An 18,840-nucleotide genomic window follows, 5' to 3' on the forward strand; every position below is an offset into this window, starting at 1 on the left:
TTCAGTTGCTGTGATTTATTGATATGTATCCAAACTGTTTCAGATTTTTTTGGAAAAAAATCTCTTTGGGCAATGAAAGTGTTCTTCAGAGAACACAGATAGACATGAACCTTGGAAAAGATCTTAGCAAAACACATCACACAGTCACTGATATAATGTAAACACCAGGGAAACCTGATTTATCATCTTTTTTTTGTTGGCGTTGGGTTTTTTGTATGTTTTCTTTTGGCAGAAATTGAACAGTATGAACCCAAATAGTGATACAGTTTGCTAAATGTACAGTTATCTCTCACTTTGCAAGTATGGTAAACATCTGTAATTTTGGGTTGTTGTGTGTTTTCCGGGCTGTATGGCCATGTTCCAGAAGTATTCTCTCCTAACGTTTCACCCACATCTATGGCAGGCATCCTCAGAGGTTGTGAGGTATTTGTAATTTTACAGGTATCTGTAATTTTACTGTAATTTTTGAGGGATACACATTATGTAAAGTATGTTGTTGTAGAACTCTGTTTTCCTGGTAGGTTTACAATCAGACTAGATGTTTTGTTTAATACACCAGATAATGAAAAATATTATGGATATTTTCTAAAAGACTCTTAATTTAACTAAATATGTGTATGAAACAGTACGAGCCAACATAGTTTAGTGGATAGAGCAGGAATGGGCAAACTTGGGCCGTCCGGGTGTTTTGGACTACAACTCCCACAATTCCTAACAGCCGGTATTCAGCAGGATTTGTAGAAGGATAAAAATGGGGTGCATAGACTTTCTTGAATTATATGTGCAAAGGTGTGAGCTAAATGTAACAAATGGCAATAAATAATAATATGTTTAATACAGGCTAAAACTGGATACCCAAACTAAACTTCCACCCACAGTAAAACTGTCATCAGTGCACATCAGACGATGGCTATCTAGTGCTGAGATGCAGTAATGAAAGAGGCTACATGCTTTGGATTCTTAGCTGTCATTCAATTATTGAAGTCCTTAGTCAATCCCTTGAAAATGATGGGTAGCTTTACTTCATTGTATAATATTGGAAAGAGTGGATGAATGATGAGTATACCATAGTAGTGGACCCATTGCATGCTCTTTAGACCAGGGCTGCTTAGACCTTTACCCCTTTACACTCAGGACCCCTCCCTCCCATAGGTATATAGGTATATAAAATAGGTATAAAATAGGTATAAAAATCAAACATTTACTGATAACAAATCAGCATTTGCAAGGCTTGCTAAACAGGCTAATTTTGCTTCAGCTGTACTTATGAAGTACAACTGAAGTATCTTCTCAGAATCCACTGCAAACACTGCACAACAGATTTTATTTCCAACATTTATAGCCCACCCTTCTCACCCGAGGGGACCCAGATTTGTGTATAAATGTCTAAATCAGCCACCGTGTGACATTGAGAAAACTTTTTACTATCAAAACCTACAGTTTAAGAAGCAGTGCCTTAGACTTCCAGTAGTTTACATAGCTATCCAGTGTTTTTCGCTAGACACAATGCTTTGCCCAGCAAAGAAACCAAAATTAGGTAATGGTTTCCAGCTTTGACACATGCCATGTTGCTTTTGCAATGCCAGTTCAACCTACAGTTCAATGGATGACATGTGGCCCTACAGGTAGCCCTTTGTTAGGCGTATTGGTAACCTGAGTTCAGCAACATCAATTCCGTATCTTTAGTTATAGTTGATGTGTGTCTGCAGCAAGTGACTCATAATGGAATCAAATGAAAAATACATCAGACACATCAAGAACAATCTTGCTATCCGTGACAGTTCCTTGTTGACTAAAAAACAGAAATTCTATAATTTACATTTATTGTCTTGTTTTATATATTTTATTCCGTCACGGTAAGTTTGGGGGCAGGGAAAGCTGCTTTTGAAACAGAATAACCTGTCTTAATAAAACACAGTGTGAACAAGCAGTTGCACACGAGCACCTGCACAAATTGGTACAAAAAGCCTTGAAATAATAGTTTCACATTCAAATCCAGGATTGTGTTTACATAAACCAAAAAGAAACTAGAATTCATAAAGTGAGCTTCAAATCAAAGAGTCAAATGTTTATTGGTCAACCAAAATGCACAACATGCACAATACTGTCCTCATTATCAAGCAGAATATGTTTTAAAGAGAAGAAAGGTGACAATGTTAAGAGTCACAGACCAACTTTTGTATTTTTTTTTTCGTGTCAGGAGCAACCGGAGTTGCTTCTGGAGTGAGAGAATTGGCCGTCTGCAAGGACGTTGCCCAGGGGACGCCCGGATGTTTTGATGTTTTGACCATCCTTGTGGGAGGCTTCTCTCATGTCCCCGCATGGAGCTGGAGCTGATAGAGGGAGCTCATCCACACTCTCCCCAGGTGGGATTCGAACCTGGCAGCTTTCAGGTCAGCAACCCAACCTTCAAGTCACTTAGTCCACTACGCCATCTGGGGGCTCCAACTTTTGTATCAAATGCTGTTTCTGTTGTACTTTATTTGGTGTTCTTGACCTTGAGGGCCCTTCCAGACAGGCCCTATATCTCAGGATCTGATCCCAGGTTATCTGGCAGTGGGGACTCATATAATCCAGTTTAAAGCAGAAAACCTGGGATTAGATCCTGGTATATAGGGCCTGTCTGGAAGGGCTCTGAGAGAAAGGACAGTAAGATTTAAACTCCATAAGCAGCAGTAAAGTACTCTTTCTTGGAATCCAAGCTGTCATTGTCCTTTGTGAAGCCATTTTTTTAGTAGAGAATTTTGAATTCCTTAAGAGGTCTGTGTCTGTTAAGGAAAACCTTTTAAGTGCCATATAGACAAAACGTGCTGATTATAATTCAAATTAAAAAGTTGTACTTTTGTTAGAATAGAATCCTCAGAGAGTTACGCCCTAGTCCTTAGCTCCCTCTTGTTTAAGATTTGCCTGTTGTGACTAAATTCAGTATGTTCAAATCCAGTAAACATGGAATCATAAGGTTGGAAGAGACCACTTGGGCCATCAAGCCCGATCCCCTACCATGCAAGAAAAGAACAATCAAGGTGCCCCCGATAGATGACCAAGCAGCCCTCATATTCATGCATTAAAATCTGTCCTGCTCACTTCAAAGGATCAGTCTGAACGCAGATCAGAGATAGCTGCTCTCAAATCCAATCTTTATTGAAGAACTCATGACTTTGGAAAAGTCAAGAATGACCCAATGTTTACATACAATCATTTTTATCACCTCTGATGCTACGTAACACCACACGTAAATATCATCATCAATTCCCACCCCCAATATCACATTACTACCATTTTCACACACTAGACCAATTATAATTGTTTATATTTTCAACCCCAAGTTCCCAGGCATATTCTATCTTCTTCTGCCAGGTGCTTCTAGGGTTGTTTATGTTATGACTCCCAGTTCAGGGCTTGGTAATTCAGCCCTGTAACTGGGTTCCATGACATGGTGCCCTCCTTTTCTTCGTCCTCCTCTTCGGTTCTTCTTTCATCACAAATCTGAAACAAACCAAACAATAATTCTATGTGTCCATTTTGTCCAAAGTACCCCTATACTTTTTCAGTAAGCTACGATGGAATACAGGGTGTATTTTCCCTAAACTTTTTGGCAATGCCAACTGGAAAGTCACCTCGTTGATAACACCCTGTATTCTGAATGGTCCAATATATTTAGGGCCCAATTTTTTCGAAGGTAGCCCCAATTTGATGTTTTGGGTACTTAACCATACTAGATCTCCTTTCTCCAATTTATCGCCTTCCACCCTTTTTCTGTCTGCGAACGTTTTATACTTTTTGTGTGCTTCCTTTAATGATGCAGTCACTTGATCCCAGCATTCTAACATTTGATTTTTCCATTTCCCTGCCCCTGTTTCCTCATTCTCTGTCCATTTTGGCAACTGGGGCAGAGGTTGTATTTCATACCCGTAAACTATTTCAAAGGGAGTTTTATTTGTTGCTGAATGTATAGTCGAATTAAAAGCTAGTTCTGCAAAAGCCAACCACCTAGACCAGTCATTTTGTCTCATGTTAGAATACATTCGAAGGAACTGCCCAAGTGTCTGCTGAGTACGTTCCACTGCTCCGTTTGTCATGGGGTGGAAAGCAGAACTTAGACTCCTTTCTGCTCCCAGCATTTCCAAAAATTTTTCCCAAAATCTGGCTGTGAATTGAACTCCTCTGTCACTGACCACTCTACTGGGACATCCATGAAGTTTGTAAATATGATTTATGTATAATTCAGCTAGTTTCTCCGCTGATGGTAATTTCGTCAGTGGTATAAAGTGGGCCTGTTTAGAAAATAAATCTAATACTGTCCAAATATAACGATGTCCTTTGCTGACCGGCAGTTCCCCTACAAAGTCCATAGCTACACATTCCCAAGGTCTGGTAGGTTCCACTACTGTTTGTAACAATCCCATTGGCTTCCCTCCTCTCGATTTATTTCTGGCACAATCATCACATTGAACAACATGATTCTTTATATCCTTCCTCATTCCTGGCCACCAACAATGTTTTGCTATTGCCTTTGTTGTTTTTGTGATTCCCGGATGACCAGCGCTCTGGTTATTGTGAAAACGCTCCAAAATTTTAATCCTTAATATTGCTGGGATATATAGTTTCTTGTTCACGAACCAAAACCCCCTCTTCTGCTCCCCCTTTTCCGAATTGGATGCGATCCACTGATCTCCCTCATAAGACTGTTTCAGTTCTTTTCCCCAATTATTTTCCCCGTCGAGTTCAAGAATAGCAGTGTTCTCTTTTTGTGTTTGCGCTCTTGTCCTGACCGCTAAACCCCATTGTTTATCAGAGAATATTGTCCCCTCTTTTGCTGCGGCCAGGCTTTCGTGTTGAGGCATGCGTGAAAGAGCATCTGCCAAGACATTTTGCTTTCCCTGGAAAAACTTTAATTGGAAATCGAACCTGCTGAAGTACTGCACCCATCTAATTTGTTTGGGGGACAATTTTCGAGGAGATTTTAAATACTGGAGATTCTTATGGTCAGACCAAATTTCAAATGGGATTCCGCTCCCTTCGAGGAAGTGTCGCCAGCATTCTAAGGCTTTTAATATGGCTAATGCCTCTTTTTCCCATATGGGCCAACATTTTTCAGTTTCACTGAACTTCCGGGACAAATATCCACAAGGTTTTAAGTTCCCATTTTGATCCTTTTGCAATAGTACTGCCCCGTATGCACAGTCTGAAGCATCGCAATGGATTATGAAAGGGCTTTTGATATCGGGGTGTTTTAGGATGGGTTCTTCTGTGAAGCATCCTTTTAGGGTTTCAAATGCCTTTTGGCATTCCGGCGTCCAACTCAGTTTGGCGCCAGGAGCTTTCACTTTGGCTGTCTCCCCTTTTCCTTTTGTTTTTAAAAGTTCAGTAAGTGGCGCGGTTATTTGTGCGAAGCCTTTTATAAAGGATCGATAAAAATTTGCAAACCCCAGAAACGATTGCAACTGCCTCCTTGTTTGAGGTACTCCCCATTCTTTTAGGTCTGATACTTTAGACGGGTCCATAGCTAATCCTTCTGGAGATATCCGATATCCCAGAAAGTCAATTTGAGTCTTATTAAATTCACACTTGGATAATTTTGCATACAGCTTTGCTTCCCTTAGTCTTTGTAAAACTTCCCGGACCAATTCTACGTGCTTTTCTTTATCTTCAGTTACGATCAAGATATCATCAAGAAATATGAATACCCCTCGATATAATAATGGGTGCAGTATTTCATTTATGAGCTGCATAAAGCAACTGCTGCCGTTTTTTAATCCAAATGGCAAAATTTTATATTCAAAATGGCCGAATGCGCAAGAAAATGCAGTTTTCCAAGTATCCTCAGGTTTAATTCTTAATTTATGATACGCTTCAATTAAATCCAGTTTAGTAAATATACTCCCCTTCTTCAATACGGTAATTAAATCCTTTACTAATGGCATAGGGTATTTATTGTCCTTAGTAATTGCATTTAAATTTCTATAGTCGATACACAGTCTTAGGGAGTTGTCTTTTTTCCTTCTAAATAACACTGGAGCTCCTAGAGGAGAATTGGATGGCTTAATAAAGCCTCGGGCCAGGTTCTTATCAATATATTTCCTCAATTCCTCCTTCTCCTGAACAGACATGGGATATACTTTTGGTTTCGGTAAGGTTGCTCCTGGGGTTATTTCAATTTCTACTTCTACATTCCTCTTGGGGGGTAATTTACTCGCCTCTTTCTGATTGAAAACATCCACAAAGTCTCTGTATTCCGGCGGCAATAGCTGTGGGTCTATTTCGCCTGCTTCATCTCCCTCGTCCTCCTCTCCTGCTAATCTACTTATCTCCCATCGCGTCTGTTGTTCTTTAAACGCCAGGCTCTTCCCTCTCCAATCTACTTCAGGGTTTGCCTGTTCAAGCCACGGTATCCCTAGTATTACGTGGTATGAGGCAATAGGGGCTATCACAAAGGATATTCTCCCTTCCCATTTGCCTATTTTACATGGGACCCCTTGCATTTCCTTTGTAGATACTTCCCCAGCAGCAACTGATCCATCTAGCTGCGAAAATGCAATTGGGGAGTCAAGAAATGTCTGCTGGCATTTCAGTGCTTCTGCTAGTTCCGGAGTTATAATGTTCCTAGAGCAACCGCAATCCACGAATGCCCTGCAGGTGGCCCGATTCTCTAGCCCCGATAGGCAGATTGGCACTACTAGCATGCGTTTGTCTCGACTCACCAGCCTCTCCGGAGATTCTGGGGCTCGCACCTCCTCCTCCGCTCGCCTCCCGACTGCTGGCTTGGGCTTTGAGGGTTTTGGCGGCTCCCCCTTCCGGGCCCAACATTCTGCTGCTCGATGGCCCGTCTTCCCACATACAAAGCACCCCGGTTTGGGTTTGTTGTCATCTCCTTTGAAGGGAATCCCCGGCCTTGCTCCGGGCCTTTCCTGCTTCCTCGTTTCTCCTCGACCTCTCGCCGTCGGTCTTTGCTGGCCGCCGCCGCCCCTGAAACGCTTCACTTGGGCTAGGGTGGATTCAACGCGCCCCACTAGTTGTATCCAGCCCCTTAGTGTTTCTGGGTCGTCTCTATGTGCCGCCCAACTAAAAATCTCGGGGCGTAGTCCCTCCTTGAATATTTCCACTTTGGTCACTTCAGACCACTCTGGTACCTTTTCTGCGAGATGGAGGAATTCCTCTGCGTACTCAGGCACCGTTTTGTCCCTCTGCTTTATTCCTTTAAGCTGGTCTCGAGCCCTCAATTGCTCCAGCCGGTCTCGGAACCGGTTTTCCAGCGCGGCGAGGAAGCGGGGCACTGACCTCAGGCACGGGTCGCTTCTGGCATGTAGTTGTACATACCAGCTGGCCGCTCCTCTCTTTAGTGTGTTGCCGATGGCCCGAACCATGCTTGCTTCGGAGGGGAATGTGTGTGCATTGTCTTCTATATATCCTCTGACGCTAATGAGGAAAAAGTTCAGTTCAGATGATTCCCCTCCGTATTCCAGTTTGAGATCTTCCCTCCTTTGCATCCATTCTACGGCCCGCTGCTGCTGTCTGGGAGGCATGGGGAAGGGTTGCATCGGGTTTCCTTGGACGGCTCCTTTTAACACGCCGCGCCCCACTCCGGCGGTCGTCCTGCGCGGCTCCCGAAATTCTGCCGCTGCTGTCGGTCCTTCCACCCACCCGAACTCGGGCCTCGCTGTAGCCCCCGCATCTCGCCGTTCCTCGCCGTACGGCACATTCTCCTCCCCTTCCTGGATCCCCGGCTCCTCTCCGCCTTCATCTGCTAATCCACTGGACCCAATTCCTCGCCCCAGTGGTCTTTCCACCCCGACGCCCATTCGGGGGGTTGGAAGCTGGACAGGAAGTTCTATTGGAGTCGGTGGTCTCAGAGTTCCCCGAGCGTGCTGGTGCTCCACTTCGCGCGCCATTCTGTCCCGGAACTCCAGTTCCTGCCAGTATTCTTCATCCTCCTCACTCCTCGCCGCCATGGGACTCTGCGTTGAGGCGCGCTGGCCTCTTTGGCTCCAAACTCCTTCCTTACGTGGCTCTGTCTCGGTGCCATATCGGGTGGGTTCCTTCTGGAGATTTTCTTCCAACAGTGGCACCAACCTCCCCACGGTTTCCGACAGCCTGGATAAATTCGTTTCCAGGATGGATAACCGCAGGGCCACGGTCTCCGGCATGCTTCCTCCAGATCCCCAACTGGTTTCTGCCGCCGCCGGAACGCCTCTTCCTCCTCTGGGAATCCTCTGGGTCACGCCGTCCGGCTTGGGGTACCCCGTAGAGGAAGCTATGGCTTGCAACGTCTCTTCCGCCAACGGCCGAGCTCCTAGCAAAGGCCTCTCTGCTCCGTCATGGCTTTGATCTCCTTCTCCACTCATTATCACTTCACTGCGAATTCGCAGGAGGGTGAGAACGGGATTCTTGACTTAATTGTCCTGCTCACTTCAAAGGATCAGTCTGAACGCAGATCAGAGATAGCTGCTCTCAAATCCAATCTTTATTGAAGAACACATGACTTTGGAAAAGTCAAGAATGACCCAATGTTTACATACAATCATTTTTATCACCTCTGATGCTACGTAACACCACACGTAAATATCATCATCAATTCCCACCCCCAATATCACATTACTACCATTTTCACACACTAGACCAATTATAATTGTTTATATTTTCAACCCCAAGTTCCCAGGCATATTCTATCTTCTTCTGCCAGGTGCTTCTAGGGTTGTTTATGTTATGACTCCCAGTTCAGGGCTTGGTAATTCAGCCCTGTAACTGGGTTCCATGACAAAAATCCATGGATTCAGTCATCCATAACTTCAAATATTTGCCTTTTTATATAAGGGACACCATATTACTACACTGTAATATATAATGGGACTTGAGTATTTGCCGATTTTGATATTCCCAGTGGGAGCTGAACCCCAACTGTAAAACAAAATCAACCAAAATGGGAGCTGAACCCCAACTGTAAAACAAAATCAACCAAAATGCCCAAAATACGTCATACAAGCTTTCAAAGCTCCCCTGGCTTCTTCAGAAGGAAAAGGGCATGACAATGGGGAGGGATGAAGTCCACCAGATGCTGACTGCTTTTCTCTCAGTTGTGGGACGGAAGGGGCCTTTGCTCAACTTCTGACCTTGGAAACTAATTCTTTCAAGACTAGAATACCACATACAATGAGTTTGTGAAATTTTGCTTTATTTCTTGTCCTTCAATATTCTTACTTCGCCTTCTTACACTGACTCTTCTCACTCTTGACTTATATTTACAGTAGAATGTTTTTTGCCTTAGCAGACAGTATTTTGGGGAATGCATTATGGCTCACCCTTTTCACAAGTATAAATGGAAAACTGTACATTGGTTCAACAAGATTTTCTACATATTGCTTTGAGGATGCAGGAAAATGCTTTAGATATCCAAAATGTTTTCATCATCTGGACCTCCCATTGGTCATATGGTCATGACCCACTTCTGCCATATTATAGTGGGGAGTAAATTTAAAAAAAAAAACTAAAGGAAACAATTTTGACCTATACTGTGTAGCATTTGCAGCTGTGTCATTGTGATGCTGGCTGCACTGGGGGCAAAACAACAAAACTGTTTAACATTACAAGAAGGAACCATAACTATCTAACACACTCCTGCCACAAGTAGCTGCCATATTTATTAATTAAAATTCAGCATGAGGAAATAGTTTCTTCTTAGTTAATATATCATTTCTGAATCAGACAATGTAATTAATAGTATCTGGCTTTGTCTTGTCCAAGATGCATTTCCCCTCAGTGGCTAGCTGAATTTATTTGATAATCCCACAAACCATATATGAACATAATAGCATCTTTAGATTGCTTTTCCAACAGTTAGTATTGAAAAGTATTCTCTCTCAGATAGTAAGGTAAAGATAAAGATTTCATCTGACATTAAGTCCAGCCGGGTCCGACTCTGTGGGTTGGTGCTCATCTCCATTTCTAAGCTGAAGAGCTGGCATTGTCCGTAGACACCTCCAAGGTCATGTGGCCAGCATGACTGCATGGAGCGCCGTTACCTTCCCACCAGAGCAGTACCTATTTTGATCTACTCACATTTGCATGTTTTCGAACTGCTAGGTTGGCAGAAGCTGGAGCTAACAGCGGGCGCTCACTCTGCTCCCTGGATTCGAACCTGTTACCTTTCGGTCTGCAAGTTCAGCAGCTCAGCACTTTAAAACGCTGAGCCACCGGGGGCTCTCTCAGATACTAGAGTTAATATATAGCCATCATAATTACAGTAGAGTCTCACTTATCCAACACTCACTTATTCAACATTCTGGATTATCCAACGCATTTTTGTAGTCAATGTTTTCAATATATCATGATGTTTTGGTGCTAAATTCGTAAATACAGTAATTACTACATAGCATTAATGTGTAATGAACTACTTTTTCTGTCAAATTTGTTGTATAACATGATGTTTTGGCGATTAATTTGTAAAATCATAACCTATTTTGATGTTTAATAGGCTTTTTCTTAATCTCTCCTTATTATCCAACATATTCGCTTATCCAATGTTCTGCTGGCTCGTTTATGTTGGATAAGTGAGACTCTACTGTAATAGATATCAATGTATAGCCTTACCCTCAATGAATCTGTCTAATCATGGGAAATGATGTGGTGATGGAAACCAACTTGATTTTCAAGCCAGTCAAGTTGGTTGCCATCACCACATAATTTCCCAGATTCCACAGTTTAACTATGTCTAAAGCAAGACTTCCTTTTTATGTGTTTTGGTCTTCCCACTATTCAACATTTGCTGATATTTTGGTGAAATATACCTGAAGATATGGGTGACAGTTCACAAAAGCATGTGCCAGATAAATAAGTCTTTAAGGTAACTCATGATTTTGTTGACTTTCCTGCAGCAGACTCACATACCTGAAATATACTAACATTTGGAAATGAGATTAAATGGTTCTTTGTTTTGTGACTGAATTTCAGAAGTGGGACACCATTCAAGTTCTCTTATTCACTTGATGATTTATTTAGCAAGTGTTGTATGAGTCCAGCCAATATACATATTAAATCAATATTGGTCTTCATGTCTCAGCATTTGATTTGATATTAAAGCCTTGTTTTGTTTTGTTTTGCCAATAAATTGCAGTAGTTTGCTGCTAAAATGGATCAGTGTATCTTTATCATATTCTCAAAAGAGTTAATGGAATCCAGTTTTGTTCACTTTTCTATTTGTTTTTGTGTTATCTCTTAGTAACAACAATACCATTGTAGATAGAACAGTTTTCGGCAACATTTGACTTCATTCCTCAATCTTGTTGGGACAATTATGTCATCTTTTTGAAAGAATGCTCTAAAATGATCTGTCATCACATACTTATATCCACATTTTACCTGTTTGTTTGTAAATATGTTCCTTCTGGAAAATAAATAGCCTCCATTATCATAGTCAACACACTTCAAAATTCCACACTGTTATCTTTTCTCTGAAATTTGGGCCTAACTATTTTTCCACTTGTCTCTACTGATGGTTTAGCCCCATGTTTAAAAGTGATAGTGCTTTTTGCCCTTCTCTGTATCCAAAGAAATCAGGAGGTAAACAGTGAGAGAAAGCAAGAGACTCAACTCTTGATTACAAGAAAAAATTGCGCACTAGTGCACTTTTTGAACCAAAGTTAGATCTCTTGATTTGTCTCGGCTCCATAGCTCTTGTTTACCCTGTGGGTTTATAGCCATGGACTAGACATTCATTATTAAGAATTAAAGCATACCCCATTAGCTGCTGTCAGTCTTTCAACATGGTGTTTCATTTTAAACCAGCTGGCCTCTTGAAGCTTTTATCCTTTCTGGGAATCAAATTATCCTCCTTTTTTGAGGTACATTTAATTACCTATAAAAATCTTTCCAGCTTAAGCCTGTTTAAAGAAGAATGCCTTCCACTGTCAGCCCTCTCCATAGTATTTTTCCTCTTTTAATATCTGAATCTGAGTAAATTCTCCACTGGGTCTTTCTAAAGTGTTTTTCTCCAAGCTTCTTTGAGGGTTGCTTTAGAGCTGTGTGCTGAAGAGGATTCAACCAGCTTTTCCAGCCAGCAGTTTGATGTTCCATATTTGCTCAAATGTCATGTGGAAAGTGACCCCCTTTCTGATCTGCATACCTATATTCGTGTTGTCTCTTTGTTTGCAAATGGGTGTTGAGTTGAATGATCACTTGTCTTTGGACCTGGGCCAGCCCTATCAATAGGGAGAATGAGATAACTTCTGCCGCTCTTCTACCATCCTCCTTTCCTGCATAGCAAATAACCTATCATGGAGATACAAAGCCTTTGGGATTTCTGAAAGATGCTGTCATTTCTACATGGAATATGCTTCAGGTACTAAAATGACTTGGGCTAGTCCTGATGTGGTCTTTCTTGGAAACTATTCCTTTCTAGCACCAAAACCTAAAGCAGGACAGCTATAACAAACAAGGCCCAGTGCCACTGAACAATTCTGGCTTGAGACAAAGGTCAGATACCCTAATATTACGGAACTGATTTGCATTTGCTGCATTATAGGATGTGTTTCTTGGAGTAGAGGAAGTAGACCCAGAAAATTCTCAATGTACTATTGCACTATTAATGATCCTGATCCAGTGCTAGGAGATCTTTTTCCCCCGTGTTTTTTATGAAGGAAATCATGCACAACACAACTGAATGGAAAAAATTTATTTAACATATGAAGAATTCTATACAACATTGGGGAGGGGAGCATGGGAGTCCTAATATGGTAATATTATGTTCCAGGTTATCCTTTATTAAGGGTCTTTGCAAACTATTTTAGCATACTAGAGATGATATCCTGTAAGTGACATACACACACATAAGTGTACTATGTATGCACCATGGTTTATTCACCATAGTGCAGCAATTGTCTTCTGCTGGCTACAGTAGAAGCAGAATTACACTTTCAGCAATGTGATGATTGCATACTGTGCATTGCAATTGCGCATTGTATCTGAGCATTCCATAGCAGCATCCAGTCATTGACTTGTGTTGTACTGTGTTGCTATTCCTCATGAGAGTAATATAGTGCTGGCATAGTGTATTTCCACATATTTACACAATGCAAAGGTAATGTTGGTTTGTAGACCAGAAGTGGTCTTTGGTTTTGGTATAAATGTTAGAACTGTTTTAAAAAGTGAAAGCTGGAGAGGTTCTTTTTATAAGAAGCGTAGTTATACTCTGAACAGTGATGACAGAAACAGCACATTCTTATTCCATCTGTCAGTACTTTCTGTACAAAGATATGACGCACAAGAGTTCTGATAAATGTCCCAATGCGTAGGAGTTTGCACTTAGCAGAAGGATCAACTGTGCAACAGAGCTCAATGCCAGCAGTTCCCTCTTTGGGGCTGATAGGCTTTGAATAGAAAGCCCATTGTTGTATCAAGTGCTTTACAGTGGGATCCAGTGTCCGGTGGATAGAAGTTTGCCTATGTGACAGGAGCTTCTTCTTCTGTCCTGCACCTCTGTGTCCCCTAAATTTGATCTCAAAGGTTCTTCAATCTTTGGAGCAGATTTGGAAAGTCCACGAGGGTTGTTGGAAGCTCCCTTCCCCATTCCATCAACAGTCATCTTGGCAAAAACAGTTCCATCAGGGAAAAGACCTCAGAAGATTCCAGCTGAAATTATGAGTTCACAGAACATTTCCTTTGCCAAGAGTTTTTGTATGGTTCAATTCGTTTGGGTTTGTTGTTTTTTTTACACTGATTTTTAAAAAATTGTGATGCTTCCTGGTGTCATTATTCTTAAACGGTTTCATTGCTGACTGACTCTTTTATATATGTTTGCTAGGAAATTTACCTAGCATTTCCCCAGGTCAAATGGCAATAATTTAACATGGCTTAAAACAAACCAGTTTGAGTTGTCAGTGCTATTGACTTACATTTTGTTTTCACATCAAACTATGTCCAAAATGGACCAAAACTAGGAATTTTCCTTCAAAAAAAAGGGATCATGTTTTTGTAATGTATCTTCATGATATCAAAGTTTTATCAACATTGGTTTAAACCCAAAAACTTTAAAGCAAAATAAAACATAAATCCAAATTATTTCTTCAGGGAGCAGCATGTGACAGGTCAGATCCACGATCTTTCTACTCCCTTTGTTTTTATCCAGTTGAGTAACATTAGTTTGGTGACTCGGTGATCACATATGCTGATTTGTGTAGAAAAACAGGCAAAAGTAATTAAATTATAGCACAGATTTCCTGTGTTTTATTATTTTGGTAATTCTTATGCAAGTCAGAGATGTGTAATGGTTTGAGCACTGGGCTGCAACTTTGGAGAAAAGGATTAGAATCCATTCTCAACCATGGAAATCAATGGACTGAACATGAATGAATCACATACTCTCAGCCTCAGAAGAAAGCAAAGACAAATCACCTACAAACAAATCTTGCCAAGAAAATCCTGTGATAGGGTTGGTCACCTTAGAGCTGCCATAAATTAGACATGTTATTGTGGTGTGTGATGGCACACATCACAACAACAATTATTTCTGTATTGTACAAAGAAAGGTAATGGGATATATATGTTCTCAATAAAATGAAGAGTGTCCAAGATTTATTGGGAAATCTGTGTTTATAACTTTCACATTTGTATGTACATCACGTGTACTCATAGGAAATTAAACATGTGAACAAAAATTGTCACACAGGTTTTATTCAACAGTAAGGTCCATGCAGAAAATCCATAATGCTGAAGCAGCTCTTGGATGAACATAGGAGGATGAGTCAGAAGGAAGGTGACAGATTCTTTATAGCAAAACTGGAAAATGCAAAAGAGGTTTTAAGTGGAAGAATAGAGAAAATTCAAGCAAACTTTGAATGCCACACACTACTTGCTAGTTTGGCAGAGAGTGATAAAGCAAATGTCAGAGGAAGTGGGAGGAAGCTAAATACTCGAAGAGGCCATAGAGGAAGAAAGTCAAGGATGAGGCAGAAGCCTTACCATAGGATGAACAGCGGGTCAGAGCAGCACAGAAGTGTGCGGAGGGGTTGAAAACTGGGTTTGTGCAGATTTGGCAAAAATAAGTCATTTTTGAATATACAAGGAAATAAGGAAGTAGAATAGGAAAGGAGAAGAAAAGAGTTTTCCCATCAACAATAATAATTCATAGAAATTGGAATTAAATATTTTTCTTTTTTAAAAGCTAAGAGATTAAAAGAGAGAGACTACAGAGGGGCCATCTCTTGCTGCAGATTGTGATTTGTGATTATAGTTTGGTATATGTTGTTTCCAACAGAAGAGAAATCAAGGGAACCTGTGCAGCCAGCAGACATGAATGTACAAGCAATGTTTGTTGTGTATATGTGCCTAAACCCTTTTTAAAATGCAGCGAGAGAGTGTTCTTATTTAGAGATTATTCATTGTATGGAGGAGAAATAAAGACGGGACAGGGAAAACAGACATCTTTCACTTGGCATTATAGAAGGCATGTTAATACCCTCTGAGTGATTTTTGTTTGTACAGAATTTTCATCTGTTTGCATTTGGGTCGGGAATAAAACACTGATGGAGAACACATACAGATGACAGACTGTATTTTTAATTACTGGTTGAATATGAATAAATTTCAAAGAATATAAATAGTAGAAAAATTATAGCTAGTAAAATCTGAACATCTTATATATGTCACGTCTACTTCCAGCTATTCTGTGCCTAGTAATTATTGCATGGGGTTGAGATTAGGCCCACATTACATCTCTATCTTTCCTTCTCTATCATTGCTTCTGCTTCCACTGTACATAGACTGAGAGTGGGGAAGGTCTGACAAAACATATCTGTTGTGCATGGATTTCTCTTTGGGGGAAGAGCCCTAACTGTATCTAGATCAGAGCAAATGCTCATATACATAGAGTAGGCTCTTATCTTCTGACCTTCTCAATGTTGCCTTCTGTATACGTCAAGAGTGGTTGAGGAAGATGCTGAAATGGGGTCCACAGTCCTACTGTCTTCTTTCATGCAATTATGATTGCAGGGAGAATACTAGAAATATTTAAGCAATTTTAAGCAGTTTATTCATGATGCAGGCAGCTTGGTGCATTGTGTATTCTTGAGAAACATGCTAATATTGGAAATGCATTCTTACCATAGAAATTATAAGAAGGATCCATGGCAGCTTCCCTTCCCTTCCTTTTGTTCTTTGTGCTATAGGATCTATGGACCCTTTAGGTCAATGTGCAAAACCTTATTGATAACCTTGACAAAATCAGATTGATACTTCTCTTGAGCCTTTACCAGCCTGGTGCTGTCTAGATGTTTTGAAACACAACTCCCAGAACATTTGACCATTGACTCTGTTGGCTGGAGCTGTTTAAAGTTGAAGTCCAAAATTTGTGGAGGGTACCAGCTTAGGAAAAACTGCTGAAGCATGTTAAGCTGACTCAATTTGCAGGAAATACAAGTAAGATTGAATTCATCGTATCTTTTTATGCTGCTTTTTACATTGCATTTCTTCTTGTAAACTTATATCCAACTAGTTGTAGCCACTGATTAATTTGGTTCACATTGTGTAATATTTTATGTCAAATACTTTGGATAGAATTAATGTACTGTAATGTCAGCAAATAACCAGTACTTCATTTTTTGCCTGCAGTGGTGTTATCTTAGCATACTGTTACATCAGCACAATTGTGTTGAGTTTGTAAAGAATATTTTGTAATAAGAAAAAAGACCATATTTGCTCTCTTTCCCTCTGTTTTGTGCATTGTTGGCATGCATGATTACATAAATCATGCTTGGAGTGCTTTAAGGACATCTGCTTCTTTATTCAGACTACCATACTTCTTTTGTCCAGATCCTATCATTCATTCTGGGACAATTGTGAAAAAATTATATACAGTCTGCCTTCTATATCCATGAATTTTACCATTCATGCCATAGAAATATCTCTGCTCCCCCAACACCCAAATGCAGCTTGATTTTGCCATTTTATATAAGAGACACACCCCAATTTACTCTGTTATGATGGGGTTTGAGCATCTATGGCTTTTGGCCTCCCGGGGGCAGGGTTCTAGAACAAAACCTCAGTGGATACCAAGGTCCCACTGAATATATTCATCATAGGGACTATTACGGTTTTATTTGAGTAGATAACAAAGATTCAAACAGCAATCCTGTTTCTGATAAACTGAAAACAGGAAGAATAAATAGAATCTTTGGAAAATATACATAGTTGAATTCTTTGATCACATATTATTTTAATTTTGACATTCATGTATGTGAAAGATTCACTGTTCAAGAAGAATGCATAATGTGTTGTCGAAGATATATATAAACCTTCCTTGCTTAGTTTCTCCATACCTCACAATCTCTGAGGATGCCAGCCATAGATGTGGGTGAAACGTCAGGAGAGAATACTTCTAGAACATGTCCTTACAGCCTGGAAAACATACAACAACCCAGAATGCATAATTTTTGTATGAACCTCAATTTAGTTATGTGTTTTTACTTCTGTCATACTTTGAAAAGTGGTATGTTTCTCTTCTCAAATGTGACAGTGTGTGTGTGTGTTGTGGTTGTTATACAAGATTTGAACCTCCCAGAAGGCTTGGTTCATAGCAGCTGAATGCTGTTTTTTGTAATTCTGATACTCGGTTTTTGTAATGCTCGTGTTGGGGCACATATTTACACTGCGATGCAATGTACAGTCAAGAACGAGGGAACCTATGTCTTCTTTTTTTATGGAAAATGAGAAACTGTTGTCCTTTGCTTCATTTCTGGATACATCTGTCCCATTTGTGAATGGAGGAGAAAGAGGGATAGCCTGGGACAGTAAATTAGTTGCAGATGTACTTTTTAACTTCTTTGTGATCCAAATTGCTGACCAAAAGCTTGGTTCAACTGTTGCAATGCTGATGTTACAGAATTTTAAATAAAATGTTACAGAATTATAAACAAAAAAAAGTTATTCTGTCTGACTTTGCTCCACAGGTGAAAAACTTCCATTAGTGGAAAGGTGAATGGGACTATTTTCAGTTATACACCCCCTCCCCCAAAATCAGTGTGTCTAAACAGCCATCTGCTACTGGTTCCTGGAGATCTTCCAGGAAGGAAAAAAACAGTTGTAGCCAATGGGCACAAATATGTTACCAGTTGCAGGCACATTGCTGGTCCCCATATCAAATTGCTTAAGAAGCACTGGCTTAGTTCCCACACAGTGCTAGCAGAGCGAAATACTCTGGTAACATGGTTGTTCTTGGTTACTCCATTTTGCAAACATTAATACAAAATACATCAAACATATGAAATCTTTTGTGGAATCAGTTTCAAAGAGCAGAAAACTGCATTCGATTCTCCCTTTGCACTAAATCTATAAATATAGACGTACTAGTGCAAGGAACTTTGTGCTAGGACATGACACTCTGGAATATAGACAAGAGAATACTTTTGTAATGGTTACGTTCCCCGTTGGCCTGTACATTTTTCTAGGATCATAAGAAGAGGCCTGTGGATCAGATCAAATGTCTCTATCTAGTACATTATCCTGTTTCACCCCATGACTGGCTTCATGTCTCTGGGGAGCCCACAAGAAGAGCTAGAGAGAAATAGCACTCTCTTCCTATTGTTTCCTAGCAACTGCTATTCAGAAAGACACTAAGTATTGAATCTGGAGACAGCACAGAGCCAGAATGATTTGTAGGTATTGATAACTTTACTCACAATGCATTTTTGAATCCTTTATTGCTATATCCTATGGCAACAACCCCAGTATTTAAGTACATGAAACCCCATATCTACACAGATTCCATTTGAAGACTTAATGTAGAGACTCGAAAGTCCAAATAGCAGGAAGCTGTATTGAAATGAAGAACTTCTGGCCCAAAAATACAATGGAGTC

At 40.4% G+C, this 18,840-nt stretch overlaps 1 protein-coding gene across 2 annotated transcripts in view; it reads left to right on the forward strand.

Annotated features, from left to right (window-relative positions):
- Nucleotides 1-18,840, forward strand: part of jph1 (junctophilin 1) — a 71,759-nt gene that overhangs the window by 35,069 nt on the left and 17,850 nt on the right. The gene's annotated exons all lie outside the window — the stretch shown is intronic.

The sequence above is a fragment of the Anolis carolinensis genome, chromosome 4 (genome assembly GCF_035594765.1).
Source record: "Anolis carolinensis isolate JA03-04 chromosome 4, rAnoCar3.1.pri, whole genome shotgun sequence".
In the NCBI taxonomy this organism is placed as follows: Eukaryota; Metazoa; Chordata; class Lepidosauria; order Squamata; family Dactyloidae; genus Anolis; species Anolis carolinensis.